Source organism: Schistocerca gregaria, chromosome 4 (assembly GCF_023897955.1).
Source record: "Schistocerca gregaria isolate iqSchGreg1 chromosome 4, iqSchGreg1.2, whole genome shotgun sequence".
NCBI lineage: Eukaryota > Metazoa > Arthropoda > Insecta > Orthoptera > Acrididae > Schistocerca > Schistocerca gregaria.
In genome coordinates, this window is record NC_064923.1 from 58,916,194 (window position 1) to 58,939,195 (window position 23,002).

Genomic DNA, 23,002 nt, shown 5'->3' on the forward strand with positions numbered 1-23,002 from the left:
AAATGGAAAAAAGAACACATTGACACCAGTGTGTCAGACCCACCATACTTGCTCCGGACACTGCGAGAAGGCTGTACAAGCAATGATCACACGCACGGCACAGCGGACACACCAGAAACCGCGGTGTTGGGCGTCGAATGGCGCTAGCTGCGCAGCATTTGTGCACCGCCGCCGTCAGTATCAGCCAGTTTGCCGTGGCATACGGAGCTCCATCGCAGTCTTTAACACTGGTAGCATGCCGCGACAGTGTGGACGTGAACCGTATGTGCAGTTGCCGGACTTTGAGCGAGGGCGTATAGTGGGCATGTGGGAGGCCGGGTGGACGTACCGCCGAATTGCTCAACACGTGGGGCGTGAGGTCTCCACAGTACATCGATGTTGTCGCCAGTGGTCGGCGGAAGGTGCACGTGCCCGTCGACCTGGGACCGGACCGCAGCGACGCACGGATGCACGCCAAGACCGTAGGTTCCTACGCAGTGCCGTAGGGGACTGCACCGCCACTTCCCAGCAAATTAGGGGCACTGTTGCTCCTGGGGTATCGGCGAGGACCATTCGCAACCGTCTCCATGAAGCTGGGCTACGGTCCCGCACAACGTTAGGCCGTCTTCCGCTCACACCCCGACATTGTGCAGCCCGCCTCCAGTGGTGTCGCGACAGGCGTGAATGGAGGGACGAATGGAGACGTGTCGTCTTCAGCGATGAGAGTCGCTTCTGCCTTGGTGCCAATGATGGTCGTATGCGTGTTTGGCGCCGTGCAGGTGAGCGCCACAATCAGGACTGCATACGACCGAGGCACACAGGGCCAACACCCGGCATCATGGTGTGGGGAGCGATCTCCTACACTGGCCGTACACCTCTGGTGATCGTCGAGGGGACACTGAATAGTGCACGGTACATCCAAACCGTCATCGAACCCATCGTTCTACCATTTCTAGACCGGGAAGGGAACTTGCTGTTCCAACAGGACAATGCACGTCAGCATGTATCCCGTGCCACCCAACGTGCTCTAGAAGGTGTAAGTCAACTACCCTGGCCAGCAAGATCTCCGGATCTGTCCCCCATTGAGCATGTTTGGGACTGGATGAAGCGTCGTCTCACGCGGTCTGCACGTCCAGCACGAACGCTGGTCCAACTGAGGCGCCAGGTGGAAATGGCATGGCAAGCCGTTCCAAGGGACTACATCATGCATCTCTACGATCGTCTCCATGGGAGAATAACAGCCTGCATTGCTGCGAAAGGTGGATGTACACTATACTAGTGCCGACATTGTTCATGCTCTGTTGCCTGTGTCTATGTGCCTGTGGCTCTGTCAGTGTGATCATGTGATGTATCTGACCCCAGGAATGTGTCAATAAAGTTTCCCCTTCCTGGGACAATGAATTCACGGTGTTCTTATTTCAATTAACAAGAGTGTATATTATATGTATTTTATATAGTTTCAGATCTGTTGGAAGCGGTCAGCTTGGTGCGCCAAAAACGTGGCGCCGAAAGATGCAATCGTTTTCACATTTAAACATTAATGAGTCGAAACTACTGTCCATGTTTTTAAAAGACGTGTGATTGCGATTATTACTATCATCATGCAAACTATTCCTTTGCATTGAGAATTAATAATTACATGGGCAACTTAACTGCTTTCCAACGACCACCTCGTTTTAGATTGTGTTTTGGTAGTATTTTCTTCAAGTTTTTTACTGAAAGTGGTACCAGTGATTGCTGTCCTCAGGTACTGTACTGTGTATAAAAATTGTGAACATAAGTGTGCAGAAGCAGCCACAGGAAGACTTTCCCTCATTGCAGATTGCTGATATGTCCTGACAGCTAATAAGCTCTTGAATACCCATTAATTAGAGTTCTTCCGTGCATGAACTGGGAAAACACTCTTTATTATTTCCTGTAGTACTTGGAAAAGAGAGTTAAGTGTAGATAATGTGACTGAATTGAGTAGAACTGGATGGTAAAGTCTAAATATGCCAACGTAATTTTATTTTTGAGGGATAAATTGGTCTATGACTGTATAACAATACAGCCCGACCCGTGGGTTAACTGAAATGACTGATACCAACTGTTTTTTGATATGTAACTGTGTAGTTATTGGACAATTCAGTGCCCTAGGGATTTGTATGTGTACCTATGTGTATTTATATATTAGTCTGTCGCATTTACTAGTAATATTCTGTATTCGTTGTGAAAAGACTTTTATTGTCGTCATTGTTGTCATTAACGGAATTACATAATAAATGCCAAATTAAATGATTCATCAGCAGGGTGAGCTAAGAAATGTAAAGTAACGGATAATAAGATACTGTAGAAGTATTGGTATAAGTGGTCAGAGCCACTAATTACGATCATTTGGAACAAGAAATGTATTAGTATAGAAAAAGCTTCATTATCTTGAGAAACAGCTTTTTAAGTGATTACCAAGCAATGTATTCGTACTTGTTATTAATTTTATATCCTATTTTGAAATTAATGTACTTTGTAAACACATTTTGATTAACTCTCCAATTGTTTGCATCACACAATGTTCAGATTTTTCGTATTTCAAGGCGTATTTGTAACTTCCTTGTATACAGTCTGATAGAAAGCAGAATTTGTGATGTCATTAAATGTTAGTATCTGAAACCGAACTGTAATTAATTAAATAACTCAAAATTCACAAAAGACATTATTGTAATTAGTACCATATCGATTTTTAATATTTAAACCTAGTGATGACACTACAAAAATTACGTCAATTAATGTTGTTAATTTTTCCTTATTCGGATGTAATGTCTGTTCGCAAACATTTTGTACATTTTAATTGTAACTTTGAAATTCTTCAGAATTAATAATGCAATATTTTGTGAGTGATTGTTAAAATTCTATATAAGCAGAGATGATGCGAGGTCAGAGTCAGTCAGTTGTTTGTGATGATTTCGGCTGGAGAGTCTGTACAAGTGACACCTGTAAATAAATAATGTGAAGTGTGAAGAATTCTCCGATTTCTTCATCTAAAAATGAACCCCCAAAAGTTAAGTTTATAAATATAAAGCTGCTCGACGAACAAGTAGCTTTATAAGTGGTGGAGGAGCTGGGATTTGATGATTGAAATCGGAACTGTTTTTAAAAAGTAATTGTTTCAGGTGACCGCAAGACGAATACTAAACATAAATTGTGAAGAAATTTTTGTGTTTATGGACGCACAGAACGAGTGGATGTTGCTGCATGAGAAGAGTTGGTGTGGATAAGAAATACAAAGAAAATCATCACCTGCATGGGGAGATCGTAAATCATAACAACTGATCTGATGATAATGGACCAAATTCTCGGACTGTACCGCTGGAATTCAGATGAGTAACAGTTTTTTTAATTAATTTGTGTTTTTTTTTTGTTTTTGTGAGGAAAAGATTTTACTATGGCTGATAAAAAGTGTGTAGGCGGTGAATCAATTGAAAACACTTCGGACCTAGGATCGAGTATCAGTGAACTAAGTGTAGATCGAGGTTTTGGTGGAGAGGGTTCCAGTGAAAATGTCGCCACAAGTACTCCAATTGCACAGGGAAGAGTAGGCGGAGACGATCTGTTAATGTTATTAATGCAACATATGAAAGAAGCGAAGAAACAAATGGGACAGATTAGGCAGGATACTAGTAAGATAAGGGAAATCCAGGATGGTTTGGCAGCACTAAAAATGACTGTCGAGACAGGGCAGGGTGAACTCAATACTCGTGTAGGAGCAGTGGAAGAACGGGTTGATGTATTAGAAACTAATTTCACACAAGAGTTGTCCAAAAATGAGGAAAGGTTCAAAAAACTAGATAAGCATGTAGAAGTAGAAAATTCAAAACTGAAAGTAGAGGTTGTTCAGACTAGGAGAATCTTAGAAGAAAAGCTTGAATCCAATAAAAAGAATTCAGAGTTAAAATTTGCAGAAATTTCCAATCAAGTAAGTAATGTAGATCTAAAGTGTGATGAAAAAATAGATTTGTGTAAAAATAATGTTGTAGGTTTAAGTAAGAAAGTTGTAGAGTTACAAGAAGGTGTAGCCCAAAGAAATTTTGTTAGCAATTTTAATTGTGTATGGGGTGGCATACCTTTAAAATGCTTTCCAGGAGATGGGAAATTGCATCCAGTTGATTTTTTACAGCATTGTCAGGATAATTTTAGTAATGACATGACAGATAATGTAAAAATTAAATTTGTTAAACGATTTTTGGATGGAGAAGCAATCTCGTGGGCAAATCAGAATGTTGATTCTACCATGTCATATAATGAATTTGAAAGAAAGTTTTTAAATAAGTTCTGGTCAGATTCTGAGCAAGCTAGGATTAAAAGTGAGTTTTTGAATGGTCGAATGTATAGGGAAAGTGATGGTAGCTTGAAGTGTTTTTGTGAAAGTCAGTTGAGGAAATTAGTACACCTTGACAAACCTTTTGATGAACTAATACAAATAGATGCATTAAAAAGAAGACTACCAAAAAGAGTACAGTGGGAGTTGATTTATGGACCAGATGATTCTGTAGATCAGTTCTTGAGGTATGTAGATAAGTTGGATAGAGCTTTTGAGAGAAATGAGAGGTTAAACAATGGCAGATTTGGCAATCAACCAACTGGGGGGTGGAACCAAAGCAGGAATCAAGGCAGGAGTAATAATAGTGATAACAGATGGATCAACCATAGTAATGGGGATGGAAACAGAGGGCACAATAGCAGGGAGAGACCTTGGGAAAATAATAACAGACAATTTGATAATCACCAATCAGGACGAAGCAATTTAAACTGACAGATGCCTCATTGGGAGCCTGTCAGTTTGGGGCAAGAAATGTGTACCGAAATCAGGCTAAACACCACTGGTCTAGAGACACCGAAAATAATTACAGAAGACAGAATAATCGAAGATGTTGGAGTGGAAGTGACAGTACTAATGTAAGACGAGTGCATCAAATTGGCAAATTGCAGTTTAACAGTAAACTCTGGAAATGTATGAATGAAAGTGTTGTAGATAGAAGTAATAGCATCTGTAAGAATGTTGAGGAAGTTCCGTTAGAGGAAGAAACTATTTCAAGTCTATATAACCAGTGTGGTAATGAAGTTTGCAAGGAAAATGTTGGTTCTGATAGTAATCTTGATGAGTTTGGATTAAGTAAATTAATGAAAGAAGAACCTATCCCTGTTAAGCACTTAAGTGATGATACCTGTACTAGTGTACATGTCAACAATCCTGATGGTCATAGTAAAGATGTGGTAGAAGTGTTCAGTGTTGGAGATGATAGCATATGTAGTAATATTGATAGTGAAAGTGTTGGAAGTAATGATGAATGTGAGGAAGAATTAGATGACATGGTGTATTTGGAGGTTAAAGAAGATTTAATTAGTAGTGAAGAAGATGATATCAGTAGTATTTGTGAAGAATATGAAGATCAGATTGTGCCAATGAAAACTGGGAAGGTATCATCAGATAAGGAACATGCAGAGAGCCATCATAATGTAGATGAGACGCTAGAAATGTTATGGGATACTTACAAGGATTATAGTGACAGTGACAGAATAAAAGGGTCATCAAGATTATTTGTGAAGAATTGCATTCCAACTGGCAAGGTAGAACCAATCAACAGGCTTACAGTGGGATCAGTTCCGGGAAAAACAGACAGTGTGTTAAGGACAGACGTGACATCAAGCAATCATCTGATATAGCATTAAGTAAAATTCAGACAAGTAAGAGAAATTGTACAGGCAAAAATGGTACAAATTACTTGGACTTTAGAGATATTGAAGAAGATCTGTTGGATGAAAATGAGGACAGTAAGAAGGAAAAAGTTTTAGGTTGCCCGTATATACGTATAAAAGTTGCAAATTATGAAGGACTTTGCCTCTTAGACACGGGTAGTCCTGTCTGTGCTATTTCTGAAAAATTTAGAGACCAGATAAGACATAGTGATGACTTTGAAGAATATCCTGTTATTGGAATCAAAATTAAGGGAGCAACTGGTAGGCACAGCAAAGTTGTAAACAGGCAAGCCTTAATATCTTTCACTATTAATGATGTACAGTATAACCAAGGATGCTTTGTAGTACCTGATCTCAATGAGAATATTTTGTTTGGAATGAATTGGATACAAGGAGTAAATGCAGATTTTGACTGGAATAACAAAAAGTTAAAGCTCACCAAGCCAAAGGCAGATGGAACACATGTGACTGAACTAATTATCCAAAATTGCCTAGAGAATAATTTTCAGATTAGAAGAGTGATTTGTACAGATGAGAAGATCGACATTAACAAGGAAGACAATGAAGAAGACTGCAGTGAAGACAAGTATGCTGAATTAGTGGCCACCAAACTAAAAGAAGCTGGTAATTTAAATGAAGGACAGACAAATCAACTAGGCAGTTTGGTGTGGGAATACAAAGATGTGTTTAGTGAGAAACCTGGGAAAGTGAAGAACTATGAATGTAGACTTAAACTAAAACCTCACGAACCATTTTTCATCAAACCCTATGGAGTACCCATTTCAAAAAGAAAAGCTGTGGAGGAAGAACTACAAAAGATGGAAGAGTGGAGAGTAATTGAAAGATGTAATAGTGCATACAATAACCCGTTGGTGGTGGTTTCCAAACGTGATGGTGGAGTAAGACTTGTGCTCGATTCAAGACATTTAAACAAATACCTTGAGAGGGAAACTGATCACCCTGAAAATATAGATGAGTTATTACATAAGTTTGAACATATGAAGTACATGTCTAGCTTAGACTTAACAGCTGGTTTCCATCAGATACCATTAGAGATTCAGTCTAGAAAATATACTGCGTTTTTATATAGAGGAAGATGTTATTGCTATTGTGTTGTACCATTTGGCCTTAATGTATCAATTGCAGAATTTATTCGAGCATTGGATTTTGTTCTAGGAAAAGAACTGTTAAGAAAACTAATCCTTTATGTTGATGACATACTTGTAACAGGAAAAAGTTGGGAAGAACATATACATTTGTTGGGTGAAGTGTGTTACAAATTAAGACAGGGAGGCATGTCATTAAAACTAGAGAAGTGCAAATTCGGAGTTAAACAGCTCAAATTTTTAGGCCATACCATATCAGAAGAAGGAATCTTACCTGATGAAGAAAACCTTGAAGCCATTGAAAAATTTCCTGCACCCAAGACTAAGAAACAACTTAAATCATTCTATGGAATTTGTGGCTACTACCGGAAGTTTGTCAGCAATCAAGCTTTAAATGTACCGTGTTTGAACAACTTGTTGAAGAAGAAGAACACCATTTGGGTATGGGACAAGGATTGTCAGGAAGCATTCGACAACATCAAGAAACAGATGTGCAACAGTAAAATGTTATACAGACCTGACCTTACAGAACCATTTTGTATCATGACCGACAGCAGTGACTATGGACTGGGAGCTCATTTGTTCCAAGAAAAGATTGTAGATGGTGTGACGGAGCACAGGTCAATAGCTTTTGCCAGTAGAACTTTACAGAAACATGAGAAGTCATGCACTGTCACCGAAAAAGAATTGTTAGCAGTCTATTGGGCTTTCATCAAGTTCAAGAATTACCTATTAGGACATCAAGTGGTAGTATACACAGACCATAAGGCTTTGATCTACATACAAGAGTGTACTTTGCATCACAGCAGGATAACCAGGTGGGCACTATTCCTCCAGCAGTTCGACTATACAGTAAAATATATAAAAGGTGAAGAAAATCAAATCGCAGATGCTCTATCAAGGTTGCCAATGGGAGGAGAAGGTGAAAATAACAGTGATGAGTGTGAAAGGGAGTTTCGGATTATGTATCTAAAAGGGGTGAAAGATGAGAATGAAATCAGGAAAATTTGTAATGACATCCGTAGATATCAAAACCATGATTCCAACTGGAAGTTAGTTAAAAGTTATCTAGGTAAAAGAGGATATGAGAAAGTAGAGCAGTATTATAAAGTGCATAAGGGTATACTATTCAGAAGATACAGTGCAGACAGTGACACTTGGAGATTGTGTTGGCCAGAACAGTATATTGAAGTGTTGATAAAGTATGTACATGAAAGTTTCGGGCATTGTGGGACACTGAAATGTATCCAAAAGATTCAAGAAAATGTGTACTTCTACAACATTGCTAGGAGAGTGAGAAAGCAAATATCTACATGTGACAGGTGTCAGAGAGTAAAAGTTAGCAATCAAACTTGCAGAGGATATATGCAAAACATCTTGCCAAGGGAACAACTACAACTTGTAGCAGTTGACCTTTATGGATCATTGCCTAAGGCTAAAGGAGGATTTTGTTACATATTTGTCATGGTGGATCTTTTTTCAAAATTCATTTAACTATATCCATTGAAGAAAGCAACAAGTAAGAACATCATTTTGAAAATTAGAAGAGACTATTTCACAAAGGTGGGAAAACCAAAGAGCATGCTCTCTGACAATGGAGCACAATTTACTTCTAAAATTTGGAAAACATTTGTGGAGGATGAGAACATAAACCATATTCTGATCTCTGCGTATCACCCGTCCAGCAATCCGGCTGAACGTTACATGAGAGAAATAGGGAGATTATTTAGAACTTATTGCAACAAAAATCATGTGAGTTGGATAGAGTACGTAGACAGCTTTGAAGATATACTGAACAGCTTACAACATTCGTCTACTGGGTTCTGCCCATATGAAATACTGTATCATAAGAAACCGCCAAATCTGATCAACGAATTAATTGAATTCCCAGCATGTAAAGCTATGAGTCCACAGGATAGAGAAGAAATAGTCAAGAAAGTAATGGAACAACAGGGGAAACTAAGAAAAAACAAACATGACAAGAAGTTGAAACCTACAAATTTTAAAATTGATGATCTGGTCCTGGTGAAAACACATGAAAAATCCAAAGCGATAAGCAATGAATTAAAGAAATTCTTTGACATCTATATTGGCCCATTCAAAATTCAGTCTATGCCACACCCAAATGCATATAGATTAGTGTACCCAAAGTCAGGAAGACTATTTGGTTTACGTAACATAACTGAACTGAAACCTTATAAAGAAGTGTCAAATACCAAGAAAAAATAAGATAATGTAAAAGCCCTCAGGAGGATACATCCTGTATCAAGTGCGTGCCGAGCACTAGGTCTCCGAGCTATGTAGCATTCTATTTTCTTCTTTTCGTTTTCGGATGCTACATCTTTTACTCATCTATAAACCTATAACGAAGTTATCTCTCACTGAAAATACTAGCCATTCTTTTAGTATAAGTTTTTTTGTATGTCATATGATTATTGAGTGACATTGTTTGAAAATAAATAAATAAATTTAACTGTGTATAAAATTTGAATCCTCCCTTGACTAATGACTAATAATTCTTTAAGCATTTCAGGCAATAGTTATTACTATAATTCCTGATTAATATGTGGTGTAAAACTTTTCCAGATCCATATGTGTGTGTACTCTATGTTATGTAATATTGTAAATAAATTACTGTTAGCATTTTCATTACAGAATAGAATCCAAGGGGATATAAGATAATGGAGGTCATAGTGGTTATGGTCTGTAGAGTATGTATTTGATTTGTGGGTAGTTCTTTGAAGATTATAGGCTTGGTCATGATTTTATTAGTTTGCCAATGAGATATACAAATGGACAATGTTAAGGATGTACACGTGTTACTAAATGGACAAGTTGTACTGTGAAAAATGAGTAAGTTTGTCATTACAAGGTGGTGTGCTAATGAACAATCAGTGAGTTTGTGTTTGATATGATAAAGAGCTAAAGGATATCTGGGACATTTAATATGCTGTATAGTGTATTATGCTGAAATATTAATCAAAAAGAAAGGATACATAAATAATTCATTTTTGTTCATTAACTTTAAGTTGTATATAGCTAAATCCTTACAGTTTAGAGATGCTTAATTTTGTGTGATTTTGTCTATAAATATACTAATAGTGTAGGATAGTATGTTAATGATTTTGATACAATTATACCTGATGTGACCTTAATTGTAACCTGCACGAGTACCTTGCGAAATGAGTTCATCCTTGTTCCTACCTAGAGAACTGTATCAAAGATCCTTACCTGACCTGAAAAAAAAAAAAAAAAATTCAGAAACTGAAAAACTAATAGTGGACTGTGCTATTGCAGTGTAGAGACTGCCAGAAGCAGAGGGGCTGCAGACACAAGATGGACAGCGCATTGGGACGGATGATTGTGAGCTGCCAATTCATTAAGATATGCAACATGCACCAGTGACTGGAGTAACAGCTAAGAAAAAAGAAATTCTATTTTGGAGGGTATTTAGCAGCCATTCATACAAGTTACACTTGTAAGAGTGGCTGGGGGGGTGTATAACAAATCAGCCCGACCCGTGGGTTAACTGAAATGACTGATACCAACTGTTTTTTGATATGTAACTGTGTAGTTACTGGACAATTCAGTGCCCTAGGGATTTGTATGTGTACCTATGTGTATTTATATATTAGTCTGTCGCATTTACTAGTAATATTCTGTATTCGTTGTGAAAAGACTTTTATTGTCGTCATTGTTGTCATTAACGGAATTACATAATAAATGCCAAATTAAATGATTCATCAGCAGGGTGAGCTAAGAAATGTAAAGTAACGGATAATAAGATACTGTAGAAGTATTGGTATAAGTGGTCAGAGCCACTAATTACGATCATTTGGAACAAGAAATGTATTAGTATAGAAAAAGCTTCATTATCTTGAGAAACAGCTTTTTAAGTGATTACCAAGCAATGTATTCGTACTTGTTATTCATTTTATATCCTATTTTGAAATTAATGTACTTTGTAAACACATTTTGATTAACTCTCCAATTGTTTGCATCACACAATGTTCAGATTTTTCGTATTTCAAGGCGTATTTGTAACTTCCTTGTATACAGTCTGATAGAAAGCAGAATTTGTGATGTCATTAAATGTTAGTATCTGAAACCGAACTGTAATTAATTAAATAACTCAAAATTCACAAAAGACATTATTGTAATTAGAACCATATCGATTTTTAATATTTAAACCTAGTGATGACACTACAAAAATTACGTCAATTAATGTTGTTAATTTTTCCTTATTCGGATGTAATGTCTGTTCGCAAACATTTTGTACATTTTAATTGTAACTTTGAAATTCTTCAGAATTAATAATGCAATATTTTGTGAGTGATTGTTAAAATTCTATATAAGCAGAGATGATGCGAGGTCAGAGTCAGTCAGTTGTTTGTGATGATTTCGGCTGGAGAGTCTGTACAAGTGACACCTGTAAATAAATAATGTGAAGTGTGAAGAATTCTCCGATTTCTTCATCTAAAAATGAACCCCCAAAAGTTAAGTTTATAAATATAAAGCTGCTCGACGAACAAGTAGCTTTATAAGTGGTGGAGGAGCTGGGATTTGATGATTGAAATCGGAACTGTTTTTAAAAAGTAATTGTTTCAGGTGACCGCAAGACGAATACTAAACATAAATTGTGAAGAAATTTTTGTGTTTATGGACGCACAGAACGAGTGGATGTTGCTGCATGAGAAGAGTTGGTGTGGATAAGAAATACAAAGAAAATCATCACCTGCATGGGGAGATCGTAAATCATAACAACTGATCTGATGATAATGGACCAAATTCTCGGACTGTACCGCTGGAATTCAGATGAGTAACAGTTTTTTTAATTAATTTGTGTTTTTTTTTTTGTTTTTGTGAGGAAAAGATTTTACTATGGCTGATAAAAAGTGTGTAGGCGGTGAATCAATTGAAAACACTTCGGACCTAGGATCGAGTATCAGTGAACTAAGTGTAGATCGAGGTTTTGGTGGAGAGGGTTCCAGTGAAAATGTCGCCACAAGTACTCCAATTGCACAGGGAAGAGTAGGCGGAGACGATCTGTTAATGTTATTAATGCAACATATGAAAGAAGCGAAGAAACAAATGGGACAGATTAGGCAGGATACTAGTAAGATAAGGGAAATCCAGGATGGTTTGGCAGCACTAAAAATGACTGTCGAGACAGGGCAGGGTGAACTCAATACTCGTGTAGGAGCAGTGGAAGAACGGGTTGATGTATTAGAAACTAATTTCACACAAGAGTTGTCCAAAAATGAGGAAAGGTTCAAAAAACTAGATAAGCATGTAGAAGTAGAAAATTCAAAACTGAAAGTAGAGGTTGTTCAGACTAGGAGAATCTTAGAAGAAAAGCTTGAATCCAATAAAAAGAATTCAGAGTTAAAATTTGCAGAAATTTCCAATCAAGTAAGTAATGTAGATCTAAAGTGTGATGAAAAAATAGATTTGTGTAAAAATAATGTTGTAGGTTTAAGTAAGAAAGTTGTAGAGTTACAAGAAGGTGTAGCCCAAAGAAATTTTGTTAGCAATTTTAATTGTGTATGGGGTGGCATACCTTTAAAATGCTTTCCAGGAGATGGGAAATTGCATCCAGTTGATTTTTTACAGCATTGTCAGGATAATTTTAGTAATGACATGACAGATAATGTAAAAATTAAATTTGTTAAACGATTTTTGGATGGAGAAGCAATCTCGTGGGCAAATCAGAATGTTAATTCTACCATGTCATATAATGAATTTGAAAGAAAGTTTTTAAATAAGTTCTGGTCAGATTCTGAGCAAGCTAGGATTAAAAGTGAGTTTTTGAATGGTCGAATGTATAGGGAAAGTGATGGTAGCTTGAAGTGTTTTTGTGAAAGTCAGTTGAGGAAATTAGTACACCTTGACAAACCTTTTGATGAACTAATACAAATAGATGCATTAAAAAGAAGACTACCAAAAAGAGTACAGTGGGAGTTGATTTATGGACCAGATGATTCTGTAGATCAGTTCTTGAGGTATGTAGATAAGTTGGATAGAGCTTTTGAGAGAAATGAGAGGTTAAACAATGGCAGATTTGGCAATCAACCAACTGGGGGGTGGAACCAAAGCAGGAATCAAGGCAGGAGTAATAATAGTGATAACAGATGGATCAACCATAGTAATGGGGATGGAAACAGAGGGCACAATAGCAGGGAGAGACCTTGGGAAAATAATAACAGACAATTTGATAATCACCAATCAGGACGAAGCAATTTAAACTGACAGATGCCTCATTGGGAGCCTGTCAGTTTGGGGCAAGAAATGTGTACCGAAATCAGGCTAAACACCACTGGTCTAGAGACACCGAAAATAATTACAGAAGACAGAATAATCGAAGATGTTGGAGTGGAAGTGACAGTACTAATGTAAGACGAGTGCATCAAATTGGCAAATTGCAGTTTAACAGTAAACTCTGGAAATGTATGAATGAAAGTGTTGTAGATAGAAGTAATAGCATCTGTAAGAATGTTGAGGAAGTTCCGTTAGAGGAAGAAACTATTTCAAGTCTATATAACCAGTGTGGTAATGAAGTTTGCAAGGAAAATGTTGGTTCTGATAGTAATCTTGATGAGTTTGGATTAAGTAAATTAATGAAAGAAGAACCTATCCCTGTTAAGCACTTAAGTGATGATACCTGTACTAGTGTACATGTCAACAATCCTGATGGTCATAGTAAAGATGTGGTAGAAGTGTTCAGTGTTGGAGATGATAGCATATGTAGTAATATTGATAGTGAAAGTGTTGGAAGTAATGATGAATGTGAGGAAGAATTAGATGACATGGTGTATTTGGAGGTTAAAGAAGATTTAATTAGTAGTGAAGAAGATGATATCAGTAGTATTTGTGAAGAATATGAAGATCAGATTGTGCCAATGAAAACTGGGAAGGTATCATCAGATAAGGAACATGCAGAGAGCCATCATAATGTAGATGAGACGCTAGAAATGTTATGGGATACTTACAAGGATTATAGTGACAGTGACAGAATAAAAGGGTCATCAAGATTATTTGTGAAGAATTGCATTCCAACTGGCAAGGTAGAACCAATCAACAGGCTTACAGTGGGATCAGTTCCGGGAAAAACAGACAGTGTGTTAAGGACAGACGTGACATCAAGCAATCATCTGATATAGCATTAAGTAAAATTCAGACAAGTAAGAGAAATTGTACAGGCAAAAATGGTACAAATTACTTGGACTTTAGAGATATTGAAGAAGATCTGTTGGATGAAAATGAGGACAGTAAGAAGGAAAAAGTTTTAGGTTGCCCGTATATACGTATAAAAGTTGCAAATTATGAAGGACTTTGCCTCTTAGACACGGGTAGTCCTGTCTGTGCTATTTCTGAAAAATTTAGAGACCAGATAAGACATAGTGATGACTTTGAAGAATATCCTGTTATTGGAATCAAAATTAAGGGAGCAACTGGTAGGCACAGCAAAGTTGTAAACAGGCAAGCCTTAATATCTTTCACTATTAATGATGTACAGTATAACCAAGGATGCTTTGTAGTACCTGATCTCAATGAGAATATTTTGTTTGGAATGAATTGGATACAAGGAGTAAATGCAGATTTTGACTGGAATAACAAAAAGTTAAAGCTCACCAAGCCAAAGGCAGATGGAACACATGTGACTGAACTAATTATCCAAAATTGCCTAGAGAATAATTTTCAGATTAGAAGAGTGATTTGTACAGATGAGAAGATCGACATTAACAAGGAAGACAATGAAGAAGACTGCAGTGAAGACAAGTATGCTGAATTAGTGGTCACCAAACTAAAAGAAGCTGGTAATTTAAATGAAGAACAGACAAATCAACTAGGCAGTTTGGTGTGGGAATACAAAGATGTGTTTAGTGAGAAACCTGGGAAAGTGAAGAACTATGAATGTAGACTTAAACTAAAACCTCACGAACCATTTTTCATCAAACCCTATGGAGTACCCATTTCAAAAAGAAAAGCTGTGGAGGAAGAACTACAAAAGATGGAAGAGTGGAGAGTAATTGAAAGATGTAATAGTGCATACAATAACCCGTTGGTGGTGGTTTCCAAACGTGATGGTGGAGTAAGACTTGTGCTCAATTCAAGACATTTAAACAAATACCTTGAGAGGGAAACTGATCACCCTGAAAATATAGATGAGTTATTACATAAGTTTGAACATATGAAGTACATGTCTAGCTTAGACTTAACAGCTGGTTTCCATCAGATACCATTAGAGATTCAGTCTAGAAAATATACTGCGTTTTTATATAGAGGAAGATGTTATTGCTATTGTGTTGTACCATTTGGCCTTAATGTATCAATTGCAGAATTTATTCGAGCATTGGATTTTGTTCTAGGAAAAGAACTGTTAAGAAAACTAATCCTTTATGTTGATGACATACTTGTAACAGGAAAAAGTTGGGAAGAACATATACATTTGTTGGGTGAAGTGTGTTACAAATTAAGACAGGGAGGCATGTCATTAAAACTAGAGAAGTGCAAATTCGGAGTTAAACAGCTCAAATTTTTAGGCCATACCATATCAGAAGAAGGAATCTTACCTGATGAAGAAAAACTTGAAGCCATTGCAAAATTTCCTGCACCCAAGACTAAGAAACAACTTAAATCATTCTATGGAATTTGTGGCTACTACCGGAAGTTTGTCAGCAATCAAGCTTTAAATGTACCGTGTTTGAACAACTTGTTGAAGAAGAAGAACACCATTTGGGTATGGGACAAGGATTGTCAGGAAGCATTCGACAACATCAAGAAACAGATGTGCAACAGTAAAATGTTATACAGACCTGACCTTACAGAACCATTTTGTATCATGACCGACAGCAGTGACTATGGACTGGGAGCTCATTTGTTCCAAGAAAAGATTGTAGATGGTGTGACGGAGCACAGGTCAATAGCTTTTGCCAGTAGAACTTTACAGAAACATGAGAAGTCATACACTGTCACCGAAAAAGAATTGTTAGCAGTCTATTGGGCTTTCATCAAGTTCAAGAATTACCTATTAGGACATCAAGTGGTAGTATACACAGACCATAAGGCTTTGATCTACATACAAGAGTGTACTTTGCATCACAGCAGGATAACCAGGTGGGCACTATTCCTCCAGCAGTTCGACTATACAGTAAAATATATAAAAGGTGAAGAAAATCAAATCGCAGATGCTCTATCAAGGTTGCCAATGGGAGGAGAAGGTGAAAATAACAGTGATGAGTGTGAAAGGGAGTTTCGGATTATGTATCTAAAAGGGGTGAAAGATGAGAATGAAATCAGGAAAATTTGTAATGACATCCGTAGATATCAAAACCATGATTCCAACTGGAAGTTAGTTAAAAGTTATCTAGGTAAAAGAGGATATGAGAAAGTAGAGCAGTATTATAAAGTGCATAAGGGTATACTATTCAGAAGATACAGTGCAGACAGTGACACTTGGAGATTGTGTTGGCCAGAACAGTATATTGAAGTGTTGATAAAGTATGTACATGAAAGTTTCGGGCATTGTGGGACACTGAAATGTATCCAAAAGATTCAAGAAAATGTGTACTTCTACAACATTGCTAGGAGAGTGAGAAAGCAAATATCTACATGTGACAGGTGTCAGAGAGTAAAAGTTAGCAATCAAACTTGCAGAGGATATATGCAAAACATCTTGCCAAGGGAACAACTACAACTTGTAGCAGTTGACCTTTATGGATCATTGCCTAAGGCTAAAGGAGGATTTTGTTACATATTTGTCATGGTGGATCTTTTTTCAAAATTCATTTAACTATATCCATTGAAGAAAGCAACAAGTAAGAACATCATTTTGAAAATTAGAAGAGACTATTTCACAAAGGTGGGAAAACCAAAGAGCATGCTCTCTGACAATGGAGCACAATTTACTTCTAAAATTTGGAAAACATTTGTGGAGGATGAGAACATAAACCATATTCTGATCTCTGCGTATCACCCGTCCAGCAATCCGGCTGAACGTTACATGAGAGAAATAGGGAGATTATTTAGAACTTATTGCAACAAAAATCATGTGAGTTGGATAGAGTACGTAGACAGCTTTGAAGATATACTGAACAGCTTACAACATTCGTCTACTGGGTTCTGCCCATATGAAATACTGTATCATAAGAAACCGCCAAATCTGATCAACGAATTAATTGAATTCCCAGCATGTAAAGCTATGAGTCCACAGGATAGAGAAGAAATAGTCAAGAAAGTAATGGAACAACAGGGGAAACTAAGAAAAAACAAACATGACAAGAAGTTGAAACCTACAAATTTTAAAATTGATGATCTGGTCCTGGTGAAAACACATGAAAAATCCAAAGCGATAAGCAATGAATTAAAGAAATTCTTTGACATCTATATTGGCCCATTCAAAATTCAGTCTATGCCACACCCAAATGCATATAGATTAGTGTACCCAAAGTCAGGAAGACTATTTGGTTTACGTAACATAACTGAACTGAAACCTTATAAAGAAGTGTCAAATACCAAGAAAAAATAAGATAATGTAAAAGCCCTCAGGAGGATACATCCTGTATCAAGTGCGTGCCGAGCACTAGGTCTCCGAGCTATGTAGCATTCTATTTTCTTCTTTTCGTTTTCGGATGCTACATCTTTTACTCATCTATAAACCTATAACGAAGTTATCTCTCACTGAAAATACTAGCCATTCATATAGTATAAGTTTTTTTGTATGTCATATGATTATTGAGTGACATTGTTTGAAAATAAATAAATAAATTTAACTGTGTATAAAATTTGAATCCTCCCTTGACTAATGACTAATAATTCTTTAAGCATTTCAGGCAATAGTTATTACTATAATTCCTGATTAATATGTGGTGTAAAACTTTTCCAGATCCATATGTGTGTGTACTCTATGTTATGTAATATTGTAAATAAATTACTGTTAGCATTTTCATTACAGAATAGAATCCAAGGGGATATAAGATAATGGAGGTCATAGTGGTTATGGTCTGTAGAGTATGTATTTGATTTGTGGGTAGTTCTTTGAAGATTATAGGCTTGGTCATGATTTTATTAGTTTGCCAATGAGATATACAAATGGACAATGTTAAGGATGTACACGTGTTACTAAATGGACAAGTTGTACTGTGAAAAATGAGTAAGTTTGTCATTACAAGGTGGTGTGCTAATGAACAATCAGTGAGTTTGTGTTTGATATGATAAAGAGCTAAAGGATATCTGGGACATTTAATATGCTGTATAGTGTATTATGCTGAAATATTAATCAAAAAGAAAGGATACATAAATAATTCATTTTTGTTCATTAACTTTAAGTTGTATATAGCTAAATCCTTACAGTTTAGAGATGCTTAATTTTGTGTGATTTTGTCTATAAATATACTAATAGTGTAGGATAGTATGTTAATGATTTTGATACAATTATACCTGATGTGACCTTAATTGTAACCTGCACGAGTACCTTGCAAAATGAGTTCATCCCTGTTCCTACCTAGAGAACTGTATCAAAGATCCTTACCTGACCTGAAAAAAAAATAAAAATTCAGAAACTGAAAAACTAATAGTGGACTGTGCTATTGCAGTGTAGAGACTGCCAGAAGCAGAGGGGCTGCAGACACAAGATGGACAGCGCATTGGGACGGATGATTGTGAGCTGCCAATTCATTAAGATATGCAACATGCACCAGTGACTGGAGTAACAGCTAAGAAAAAAGAAATTCTATTTTGGAGGGTATTTAGCAGCCATTCATACAAGTTACACTTGTAAGAGTGGCTGGGGGGGTGTATAACAAATCAGCCCGACCCGTGGGTTAACTGAAATGACTGATACCAACTGTTTTTTGATATGTAACTGTGTAGTTACTGGACAATTCAGTGCCCTAGGGATTTGTATGTGTACCTATGTGTATTTATATATTAGTCTGTCGCATTTACTAGTAATATTCTGTATTCGTTGTGAAAAGACTTTTATTGTCGTCATTGTTGTCATTAACGGAATTACATAATAAATGCCAAATTAAATGATTCATCAGCAGGGTGAGCTAAGAAATGTAAAGTAACGGATAATAAGATACTGTAGAAGTATTGGTATAAGTGGTCAGAGCCACTAATTACGATCATTTGGAACAAGAAATGTATTAGTATAGAAAAAGCTTCATTATCTTGAGAAACAGCTTTTTAAGTGATTACCAAGCAATGTATTCGTACTTGTTATTCATTTTATATCCTATTTTGAAATTAATGTACTTTGTAAACACATTTTGATTAACTCTCCAATTGTTTGCATCACACAATGTTCAGATTTTTCGTATTTCAAGGCGTATTTGTAACTTCCTTGTATACAGTCTGATAGAAAGCAGAATTTGTGATGTCATTAAATGTTAGTATCTGAAACCGAACTGTAATTAATTAAATAACTCAAAATTCACAAAAGACATTATTGTAATTAGAACCATATCGATTTTTAATATTTAAACCTAGTGATGACACTACAAAAATTACGTCAATTAATGTTGTTAATTTTTCCTTATTCGGATGTAATGTCTGTTCGCAAACATTTTGTACATTTTAATTGTAACTTTGAAATTCTTCAGAATTAATAATGCAATATTTTGTGAGTGATTGTTAAAATTCTATATAAGCAGAGATGATGCGAGGTCAGAGTCAGTCAGTTGTTTGTGATGATTTCGGCTGGAGAGTCTGTACAAGTGACACCTGTAAATAAATAATGTGAAGTGTGAAGAATTCTCCGATTTCTTCATCTAAAAATGAACCCCCAAAAGTTAAGTTTATAAATATAAAGCTGCTCGACGAACAAGTAGCTTTATAACTGCTTGCTGGTGCATTGACGTAATTTTGGCTGCAACAGCTCTGAGAGGTCATCTCACCACTTATCTGTGATTTTATGAGCGCTCTTGTACGTCATTACAGAGAGAAGTTGCGTGATTGGCGGTTCCCCCTCTCTTTTCTTATTCGCTGAAAGATTACGGACTTCATTTTGGCGGGAAAGTGTTGGATTGGTCGGAATCTATCACTGAAGTCGGTTTGCTGAAATCGTAGCAACGTCATTTTGGCGGGAACCATTTATTGGTTGACAAAACTACAGCCGCTGGAGAGTATTTTATTGGAAGACGCGCCGATAACAACTTGCAACACGCGTCGTTACTGGATGCAAAGTACGAGTAATTTTACGCAGGAGAAACCGCGTGCATTAAACGTGCGCAGAACAACCGTACAGTGGACACAAAAAGGCACCAACGGAGCAACTCTCTACCGAAGCTTCGAAGCTGCAAGGACAAGATGTAATAAAGTAAGGTACATTACCAAGTACATCGATAAAGTGTGAAGAAGGATATGGAAAAAAAATTTTAACATTTGACACACTGAAAACCACATCAAACACAGAGAAAATTACCGCAGTAGAAGAGATGCTTAGCGACTTGGGGGGCCTAATTGAAAGGCGAGAAAGTTTCCACTAATGTTTCCCAGCTCGCTAGAAACAGAATCTGGGCATTAGTATTGATGCAATCGAGACTAAAAGGAGCGATAGATGTAGTGAACACAGAAAATACCCGACTTCGACAACACGTGGAAGTGCTCACTACAACTAGACCTCTCCAGGACTCGTAATCCATCGAGGACCTCCAACAGGCGAGGATTGAAGGCCAAATAGACGTGTTAAGAGAGGAGAACGATAGGCTCAGAAAACAAGTGGATGAGCTGCTGCGTGAAACTGCGTGAACAGAAAATACAAAGTTTAGAACACTAACTGCAAAAGGCACTAGAGCAAAACCGCCACCTTCAAAGCACTGGAATAAAAACAACACAGACCTTATCATCCGTAGTTGCAGCAAGCAACTAAAAACAACGCAAAACGGCTGCAAAGATAGGAAAAGCTAAGAAAAAGCAGGCTACAACTCTATTTGTTAGACCTACAAACAATTAAAGCACTAAAGATATCCGAGAAAGATCCTCAACGAGAAAAATTGGAATTTAGGGCCATAGGAACCACACCAACGGCTGTGATTGAAAAAACAGCAACCGAAGAAGACCGTAAAAAGTTACAGGAAAGGGCAGAAACGTAACGCCCCATCAGGTGTGAAGAAACAAATAAACTACGACCACTACCTATAACACATGGTATCCCAGCAACACCAACGGAAAGTGAATTTCTCTCACAGCTTTATAAACTAAATTTGGAAGAAAATATCGCCGCAGGCGAATTCTTTGAAGTGGCGAAGATGAATTTCAAAGCAGGTCAGAAGGGAAGGAGCACAACCAGCACAGTGTTGGAAGTTACACCAAAGATAAGAACAATTCTTTTGAATCAAGAATGAGTTTTTATAAAGTTCCTGCCATTGTACATGGAGGGCTACGATGCCATAAGCAAATGTTTTAAAGGCTATGGGCTAGGCTGCACCAAGAAATATTGTGATGACGAACAAATAACCGGCGTCAAGGTGGGGAGAAGGGGCATAAAAAAGCTGATTGCCTGTCCAGGGAATCCCCTGAAGAATGAACTCCATGTAAAAGAAGAAAATATGATTGTATCAAAGGAGGAAGCTCAGAGTGCCGAACATATAAGAAGCTGATAGACAGATATCGCTAAAATCCAATATGTAGGGAGACGACATCGCAAATAAACTGAGGATTTTACAGAAAAATATGAAAAATAGCATCATGTTGTGTAACGAGCATCCTAAGGCAATGGAGGAGACACGAACTGATGTAGCATGTTTGCAGGAACCGTACTCAAGAAACAACAAACTGATTTGTTTCCCAAGCAATAGCAGAGGGATAACAGGAGGTACGCTACCGATGACAGCAATGATAGTAAAACCAGCAGATATAACCATAGCTGAAATTAATCAGCTAAGTAATACTCGTGCAACAACAGTGGAACTGAAGAGAGGAAACGATACGTGGATAACAGCATCCATGTACACCCATGACATAGAACCATATGAAGACTGGGTCCATATGAAGACTGGATTAAAATTGTGGTGGTCTACGCAAGGGAAGAAAAATTACTCATTGCAGCTGATATTAACGCAATGTGTTTGGCATGCAAATACTACAGGTGATAGAGGAAGAATCATCAATGAAATCCTCGCTGAGTACAATCTGTACATTCTAAACGAAGAGGGACAGCCACCAACATTCGACAATGGCAGGTTATAGAGCCAGATAGGTACAACTATATTAAATGATAAAGCCTTACCTCACTGTCACAAGAAGGATGTGCGGCCAGGACTGGAACATAGCGACCGTAACGAGATTGTGATAGAGTTCCAAGGGACTCTAGAGACTAGTAATCAAGAAGGAAAGCTGATCAACTTGAAGAGAGCAAGCTGGCCTGAACTAAAACAAATAGTGGAATCAGCTGATCTTGCCTCACAACGTGGCAGTGTTGACTATAGCACCCATGTCCTCACGTAACTATTAGTTGCTTCGATAATTTCCCTGGAACTATACTTCTGAAGAGAGTGTCAAGAGTGGTGATTCCTTAAATATATTTCGATTATTTTTCTGCAGTGAGATTTACAGTGGAATAAAATTAGCCGTATCAAGGATTTCCTTAGATAAAGGGTTGAGTCTAGGAAGAAAATTAAACCGATTTCGTTCCCACATTCAGCACTCATGACTTAGTCGTGAACATCATTCGCATATATTGCAGCACAAATTTTGTTGAAAACCATAATTCGAATCCTCCTTTCAAATTACCTCAAAGATGTTATGTCCCTCATATACATGTAATTGTCTGCACGGTGAATGTCCCCATTATTCGAGATTACGATATCATATGTTAATTTGGTAGTTGATCTGTAAAATATGTTTCCTTCAAGAATTTAATGATTTCAATACCAGTACTTATGCAATCAATTTTTTGTTTCGGAGGTTGAATTATCGTAATTTTCCTTATAAACTGAAGAGCCAAAGAAACTGGTACATCTGCCTAATATCGCGTAGGTCCCCTGTGAGCACGCAGAACTGCCACAACACGACGTGGCAAGCACTCGTCTAATGTCTGGAGTAGTGCTGAAGGGAACTGACACCATGAATCCTGCAAGGCTGTCCATAAATCCGTAAGAGTACGAGAGGGTGGAAAACCCTTCTGAACATCACGTGGAAAGGCATCCTACATATGCTTAATAATGCTCAGGTCTGAGGAGTCT